Here is a 9,167-nt window from a genome sequence, read left to right as displayed (position 1 = left end):
TACCCCATATACCCAATTTGAGCCGGCAATCCCCAATACCCCGGGTATTAATGATTTGATGGCACTCATGAATAGAGTGGACCTCGGGGTACATGAAGAGAGAGTCGACAACTACTTGGCCCTTTATCCCCAATACTATAACATGGCTCAACAAGGGTATGTCGACCCCAATTATAACACCCGTAAATTTCTCATTCTGACATTTAAAATTCATTTAACCGTTCGATTACTTTATCTCATATTTTTAAATTATGTAGTTTAATTAACCTCCTTTTGAACATAAATTTTATAAAATTTACACTCTTACAAGCTTGTTTATATAAAATAAATATTTCAGTCGGATAATAATAATTGTGACGATAATAATAGTTTTCCGTCTTAAGTTATAGACACATTTCCGTCTAGCAGGATCGTCACATTTCTCTTATAAAGCTATTTCAATTCGGACCAACCCGATTCCGACAACACTCACTCTTACCCACTACCTTTAAATAACTCATTATATATTATTATTACTATATTCATTATTATTATACATTGTTATATATATACATATTTATTATTACTAATATTATTTTGTTGTTGACCCGTCCCCACCCCCTCATTTCTTCCTTCTTCATTTCGGAATGAACCCAGCAACAGCAACAAAAGGCAACGAAACACACAGAGCGACACACCTCCCTTTTCGTCACCTCCAACCTCAGATCCCGCCACCATTCTCAACCAAATTCGATAAATTTTACACCAACAGCTTCCTCTCCTCGTCCTCCTTCTTTATATGTAAGAAAGAGCCAAGCTTTCGTCCTATTTCAATTCGGCCGTCTTACAAAGGATTCGGATTTTGGGTTAGTTTCTTCTGTTTTTGGGTTTAAGATCATCCTTGGGCGATTCCTTGGACTTTCAGAGATCAAAAACAGGTAACGGTGATAGGTTACTCGACAAAAATGTCGAAATTCCGTCTTATATGTCGATTTATATGCTCTTGTTTGATAAAGTTTAATCCTTTATGCTTTTCTCATTTGTATGATAATTTCCGTCTCAAACTAACGATTGAATTAGGCTGTTTTTATTCGTTCTCCTTTTAGACTAGTTTGGAACGATGTTTGTGTTTTTTTTTGGGGCTGTTTTAAGACGAAAATTGGGATTGTTTTTGAGTCAGTGTTGCAGGTACTTCGAGACAGTTTTGGGACGGATAAAATGGTGTAATTCGGGACTGTTTTTGGGCGTAAGAATGGCTGTTGTTGATACGGTTTGAGTAACCTTACGGGTTGTTTTGGGTAGTCAGAATGAGGGATTGTATGGACTGTGTTGGACAGTCGAAAATGATGGTCGTGTGGGCGTTGTTGCACAGTTTTGGGCGTGTATATGCGGTGTTTGTGGTGCTGTTTTTGGGGCGGATATGTAGTGGCGTATGGGCTGCATTGGTTTTACTTATTGTTTTTCCAAGTTCTCAATATGTCTTGGCTCAGGTAGTGCTAGTGCTGTAGATGCTAGGTCGCTAATTCGGTTTCCCCCATTCCCCTTACATTGCTGCCCATGTGGCTGGGACTGTTAGTTACTGAGGGTGTAGTGTTAGAGCTTGCTATATATATATTGGTGTATACAAATGGTTAGTATACAAAGGAAGTTCGTTACTTTTGGCTCTTAGCCGTATATGAGCTTTAAGCGGTAAGCATTCATTCATAACTCCTGCAATACAGTGGTTTAAGACTTGATTAGTAGTCGTGGCCTCATCTCAGTCATGGTGCTACATTGACAGGGTAAATTTGGCACAGTTGTTTGTCCTCGTGCTTATTTCTGGCAGTGACTGTCTAGCTGTTTAGAGTCCAATGATGGATGATTAAGATAATTTAGGAAGGAGATTGCTTTATCTAATGGGAGGGTAAGATGGCGATAAATGGTCCTCCTGACCATATACTGTAGTTATGTGCAGCTGTAGATAATTGTCAGGGAATTTGATTGTGTACACTTTGTTTCTAAGTAATTCATTTGAACCAATTATTTAATTTCTGTCTCATGGGAATATTCATGTACGTAATGGGTTGGTTGTACATGAGAAATTCCATTCTTTTCGTACTTAAAATTTCGTCTTAAGACGGTAACAAATGAGCTTCTTTAACGGTGAAAAATGGGTTTTATCGGGCAGTTTTCACGGGCTGTTTTGTCGGGTTTCTTTATGCTAAATTGAACCAATTTTCTTGCTTATGTCTCAAGTATATGTACATGTTTGGATTGGGTCTTTTGTATGTGTGGAATCGGTGTTGGTTTGGCCTAGGAAACCGTCCTAAGGTGGCTGGACCAAGGGGAACTGCTAAATCTTTTTGTCCGTGCTTGCCGCTGGTCGTCGATAGGTGCTGCCTGTTTGGCACAGCCGTGGGCCGGCGATCTTAGGGTGCGGCCAGGCCATGGCTGGGTAGGTGCCGGTCATGGCTAGGCCGTAGTCCCGGTTGGGTTAATTTTTATCCGTGAAATATTTTTTGTTCGGGTTTAATTAACGAATTTCCGTCACATGATTTATGTATCTTCAATTCATTATTTGCCGTTTATTTATATATTTCTCACATGAATCATAAATGTGGAACTATTGTTTATTCATGTCATAATTATATGAAATGTCTTCATTTATCTATAATATGAGCTTTAATTCATTTATTCTCATTTATTTATCGTATTTCAAATACGAGTGAGTTATTCTACTTGTTTAATTAAATTGAGTCATTTATAATTAATTCTTGTTTTGCTTGTTATAAATGGTTCAATTCCATTTAGTTACATTTTTATTCAAGTGACAAATACTGAAGAAATGAGTTACTTATTCACGTTTATGATTATGATTTGGCATGAAATGTCTTACTTGGATTACTATCGGTTCATTACATGTAGTAGTCTCTTTCCAAGTTGATTCGTATCGCTTGGTTGACTCGTATTCTTATGATAATGCCTTTATGCTATACCGTATTGCTTGACTTGTCTTTACGCCCCTCTCGGACTGTCCTGCCGATTGTGGGTTTAGCTCATATTTTCCGCCTCTTTCGGACTGTCCTGCCGATTGTGGGTTCTCGATTTCCGATCTGTCTTCGAGTCTTGGATGCGGACTGTTCTGCCGCATGTCGAATCGGGGACCGTTCGCCCGAGAGTCCGGCCAGATTTAGACTAGGGACCCAGTCTTGGGAGTACCATTGTCGTCCTACCAGGGGAATTATATTTTGATATATGAGTAGTAAAGGTCTTGCTTGGTTATAGATATTGGTATTTGTCTTTCAAGGTAAGAGTTATGCCTTGTGTTGTTTGTCTTGGTCCTATCGGATACTAGGGGTGAGCTATAAGCCCTCTAGTTGCGATATAATCGTCGGGATTGATGTTCCCATCCGTTCTTATGGTGAGATGCAAGCCATAAGTATGAATGTGACATTAGTAGCCACGTCCCGTGCAATGTTTGCTAAGTGGTTTTCCAAATAATGGCTGCGGTTTCTATTCTTGTAATTTGCATTGGTTGATCTCTTACTTATCTGTTTCACATGATTCGTATTCCAATCTCATATCTATGTTGTATTTCCTTGAAATGTGTGCTTTTGTATAAATGACCGTATTCTTGTCTTTCATATTATTTAATTGTCTCACATGATCAGTTGAATCTTTATTATGCTAATGTTGGTCTATCTTGTTCCATCTCAATTATTTGACATGTTTACATATAAACTTGACATTCTTACCTTTTGTATGCATCTTATATGACTTAACTGTTTTAATTCTTTGTTATGTTCGTTTTGACATTTTGTGGCTGGGAGAACCTTGAGTTACTCCCCACTGACTCTGGCGTTCATGTTTACATGAATGACAGGTATTAGTTGGTGCATTCGTGGGGTGAAGACATGTGTGAGCTAGCGAGCACTTTGGCCTTTTAGTCGGTTTATTAGGATTGTTTAGACTCCCCTTTTATTGTATTGTCATTCGAGGGATATCTTTTCCCTCACCTTGACTATCACGTTTGTATAATTTAAACTTTATTTCCGCATTCTTTATTTATGTTTTAGATTTTGGTGAACCCGCGCTTTAAATTTTAAAAGTTAAAAAAATTCCTTAAAATTCCGCATTTTATTACTTATATTTTCCGCTTTATCGCGGGGTGTCACAGTTGGTATCAGAGCCTATGTTGCTCCCGACGCACACACGTGTACCCCAAATTTAAATTGAACTTGACCTTGAATAATGAATGAGAGATGGGTAGACTTAAGGACTTAAGGTGGTAGTCTGTAGTGTGTTTGCTCTTTGTTAGGTTCTAACGTGTTTGTTGATTGTCATTTAATAATTGTTGTGCCCTTGGATCATGACCGTGAGCTTACCTACTTAAAGATCAAGATTTGGTGCCTATAGCCGAGGATTGAAGATTTGTTCAACCTTTGAAGAATGCTTCTACTTCCTCGAAGATGTTTCTCATTCTTTGTGTACCTTGCCTTATTCTTTATCTTTTGGTGCTTATCCTTCTTCTAAACTCTCTTCTGTTCTACTTTGAAAGTTACTCTTATACCCCTAACTTGTCCTTTTATCCTTGGTAATCCTCCCTTAACGCCTTTGATAGTACTCTTCCTTTTGAGAAATGTTGACCATGGTTGAAAATTTTGACTTTTGAGGAGATTGTTTGTATCTGACCTTTAACCCTGGTTTTGAGAGGTTGTGATGTTGGAAAGACTTAGGTAGTGTGATGAGACATACTTAATGATTCTTATACCTAGTTCCGTGATAAAGTGAGTATAATCGATTGGTGGGTTATGTATGTCAAGTGTGAGTGGCATTTGTTACTAAGGTTATAGAACTTGGCCTTGTTGTTGTTTATGTTTGGGATATGAAAACCTTGGGAAGTGTAGTAGAATCGACTTTCATGAAAGAAGACTTTGGGTTGGCTTGTTACTACCTTACTCTATATGAGAACCTTGTGGAATATTTTAGAAACCTTTTCTGAGAATTTAGAGCTTGGAATTAGGATCCTTGACTGAGGATTTTACCATTTTGGGAAACTTATAGATGACACTAGTTGGATATGAATATAGCTTTGTTGGGAACCTTGAGCTTGATCTTGTGGAAGTTGTCTGTAGATGATTGAGGATTTAGAGTGATGAGATTACACTTATAGTGGAGTACCTTATTTCATGGAATGACTTAGGATGAAATAACGTAAGTCTTTTGAGGAAATCCTTGGGAATGTTATGGTTATGAGTTTTGTTGTTATGAAGTTTTCGGGACTGCTTAGGTTGATTTTGTTAATTGAGGTTTGAGTATCTGGCGTTTCCCTGTTGTCTAAATCCCTTTTCTTCCTTGAGCATAAGCATTATCGTCATACCTCTTTTCCTTGCTTCATCATGCTCCTCCATAAAATTTGATGCTAGTGACTTATAAAATCTCTACCTTTGACGTTCTTATTGATTCGACTTCAATCCTTGCCCTATGAAAATCATCATAGCTCTTTTGATTAATTAAGTTGAATCCTTTTCGCATACCGGTATCTATGCTGTCTAGTTACTTTTCTTTTGTCCAATTCTTAAACTTTCAAGCTACCATTTTTGATTCGTTGTTAAGAGTTGATGCTACCTTTGCAAAACCTTACCTACTTTAAGGATTTGAGAATAAAAATTTGATTTAACTCCATATTTGTTCCTTGAGTATAGACTTCTTTACCATGATTTTAATTGCTAAACCCGAGATTTCTTCAAATTTTATCCAATTTCTATTAACTTTGATCTATTTATAATTCCGTTGTCAAAGTTTAATATTATATTTTTAGAATTCAACTCCTTTTTGAAGTTCAACAGTGAATCTTTCGATTTCCATTTGGCTTTTGCAAAAGAAAATTTGAGTGAATTACCTTTTTCTTTTGATTTTAACGTTGATCGGATGTTAGAACTTGTTATTAGAGACGTTTAATAACTTGTTCTACGCTTGTCGGCGAATTGATTTTGTTTTAAATTTGTCTTTGACTTGGAAAGTTAGCGTTCTTGTGTGCACGACAAGAGCAATTTCGTTCCATGAATGAGACTTGTACTTTTGAAAACTCTTCATTAATGTTTTTGAAAGTATTTTGATTTTCGATTTATACAAATGATTTGCTTTTGACCTTATCTTGGATTTGGAATGTGATGTTCTTGAATGCGCAACGAGAGCACTTCCGTTCCTTTGAGGAGAATCTGGTTCTGTTGGAAAATTTTATTTGAAACTGTTGAAAGGATTTTAATTCTCACAAGAGTAACCTTTTAATGCTTTGGTTACCGATTTCAAAATTCCTGTTTTATTTTTATATAACCTTTCATTCGTACCTTTCAAGTTTCGAGGACGAAACTTTTTAAAAGATGGGGTGATTGTAACACCCGTAAATTTCTCATTCTGACATTTAAAATTCATTTAACCGTTCGATTACTTTATCTCATATTTTTAAATTATGTAGTTTAATTAACCTCCTTTTGAACATAAATTTTATAAAATTTACACTCTTACAAGCTTGTTTATATAAAATAAATATTTCAGTCGGATAATAATAATTGTGACGATAATAATAGTTTTCCGTCTTAAGTTATAGACACATTTCCGTCTAGCAGGATCGTCACATTTCTCTTATAAAGCTATTTCAATTCGGACCAACCCGATTCCGACAACACTCACTCTTACCCACTACCTTTAAATAACTCATTATATATTATTATTACTATATTCATTATTATTATACATTGTTATATATATACATATTTATTATTACTAATATTATTTTGTTGTTGACCCGTCCCCACCCCCTCATTTCTTCCTTCTTCATTTCGGAATGAACCCAGCAACAGCAACAAAAGGCAACGAAACACACAGAGCGACACACCTCCCTTTTCGTCACCTCCAACCTCAGATCCCGCCACCATTCTCAACCAAATTCGATAAATTTTACACCAACAGCTTCCTCTCCTCGTCCTCCTTCTTTATATGTAAGAAAGAGCCAAGCTTTCGTCCTATTTCAATTCGGCCGTCTTACAAAGGATTCGGATTTTGGGTTAGTTTCTTCTGTTTTTGGGTTTAAGATCATCCTTGGGCGATTCCTTGGACTTTCAGAGATCAAAAACAGGTAACGGTGATAGGTTACTCGACAAAAATATCGAAATTCCGTCTTATATGTCGATTTATATGCTCTTGTTTGATAAAGTTTAATCCTTTATGCTTTTCTCATTTGTATGATAATTTCCGTCTCAAACTAACGATTGAATTAGGCTGTTTTTATTCGTTCTCCTTTTAGACTAGTTTGGAACGATGTTTGTGTTTTTTTTTTTTTGTTTTTAAGACGAAAATTGGGATTGTTTTTGAGTCGGTGTTGCGGTACTTGAGACAGTTTTGGGACGGATAAAATGGTGTAATTCGGGACTGTTTTTGGGCGTAAGAATGGCTGTTGTTGATACGGTTTGAGTAACCTTACGGGTTGTTTTGGGTAGTCGAAATGAGGGATTGTATGGACTGTGTTGGACAGATCGAAAATGATGGTCGTGTGGGCGTTGTTGCACGATTTTGGGCGTGTATATGCGGTGTTTGTGGTCTTGTTTTTGGGGCGGATATGTAGTGGCGTATGGGCTGCATTGGTTTTACTTATTGTTTTTCCAAGTTCTCAATATGTCTTGGCTCGGGTAGTGCTAGTCTTTGTAGATGCTAGGTCGCTAATTCGGTTTCCCCCATTCCCCTTACATTGCTGCCCATGTGGCTGGGACTGTTAGTTACTGAGGGTGTAGTGTTAGAGCTTGCTATATATATATTGGTGTATACAAATGGTTAGTATACAAAGGAAGTTCGTTACTTTTGGCTCTTAGCCGTATATGAGCTTTAAGCGGTAAGCATTCATTCATAACTCCTGCAATACAGTGGTTTAAGACTTGATTAGTAGTCGTGGCCTCATCTCAGTCATGGTGCTACATTGACAGGGTAAATTTGGCACAGTTGTTTGTCCTCGTGCTTATTTCTGGCAGTGACTGTCTAGCTGTTTAGAGTCCAATGATGGATGATTAAGATAATTTAGGAAGGAGATTGCTTTATCTAATGGGAGGGTAAGATGGCGATAAATGGTCCTCCTGACCATATACTGTAGTTATGTGCAGCTGTAGATAATTGTCAGGGAATTTGATTGTGTACACTTTGTTTCTAAGTAATTCATTTGAACCAATTATTTAATTTCTGTCTCATGGGAATATTCATGTACGTAATGGGTTGGTTGTACATGAGAAATTCCATTCTTTTCGTACTTAAAATTTCGTCTTAAGACGGTAACAAATGAGCTTCTTTAACGGTGAAAAATGGGTTTTATCGGGCAGTTTTCACGGGCTGTTTTGTCGGGTTTCTTTATGCTAAATTGAACCAATTTTCTTGCTTATGTCTCAAGTATATGTACATGTTTGGATTGGGTCTTTTGTATGTGTGGAATCGGTGTTGGTTTGGCCTAGGAAACCGTCCTAAGGTGGCTGGACCAAGGGGAACTGTTGCGTCTTCTGTCTGTGCTTGCTGCTGGTCGTCAGTAGGTGCTGCCTGTTTTGGCACAGGCCGTGGCTGGCAGTGCCGAGGGTGCGGCCAGGCCGTGGCTGGGTAGGTGCCGGTCATGGCTAGGCCGTAGTCCCGGTTGGGTTAATTTTTATCCGTGAAATATTTTTTGTTCGGGTTTAATTAACGAATTTCCGTCACATGATTTATGTATCTTCAATTCATTATTTGCCGTTTATTTATATATTTCTCACATGAATCATAAATGTGGAACTATTGTTTATTCATATCATAATTATATGAAATGTCTTCATTTATCTATAATATGAGCTTTAATTCATTTATTCTCATTTATTTATCGTATTTCAAATACGAGTGAGTTATTCTACTTGTTTAATTAAATTGAGTCATTTATAATTAATTCTTGTTTTGCTTGTTATAAATGGTTCAATTCCATTTAGTTACATTTTTATTCAAGTGACAAATATTGAAGAAATGAGTTACTTATTCACGTTTATGATTATGATTTGGCATGAAATGTCTTACTTGGATTACCATCGGTTCATTACATGTAGTAGTCTCTTTCCAAGTTGATTCGTATCGCTTGGTTGACTCGTATTCTTATGATAATGCCTTTATGCTATACCATATTGCTTGACTTGTCTTTACGCCCCTCTCGG

The 9,167-nt window shown here is 37.1% G+C and overlaps 1 long non-coding RNA gene across 1 annotated transcript; it reads left to right on the top strand.

Annotated features, from left to right (window-relative positions):
- Window positions 1-834: 834 nt before the first annotated feature.
- Window positions 835-4,045, top strand: LOC141614936 (uncharacterized). Its single transcript, XR_012529483.1, has 2 exons — window positions 835-917; window positions 3,842-4,045. It is a non-coding gene; the product is annotated as an uncharacterized LOC141614936 (long non-coding RNA).
- Window positions 4,046-9,167: the final 5,122 nt, after the last annotated feature.

This window comes from Silene latifolia, chromosome 11 (assembly GCF_048544455.1).
Source record: "Silene latifolia isolate original U9 population chromosome 11, ASM4854445v1, whole genome shotgun sequence".
NCBI lineage: Eukaryota > Viridiplantae > Streptophyta > Magnoliopsida > Caryophyllales > Caryophyllaceae > Silene > Silene latifolia.
Note: the sequence above shows the minus strand (reverse complement) of the source record. Positions and strands in the feature narration are given on the sequence as shown.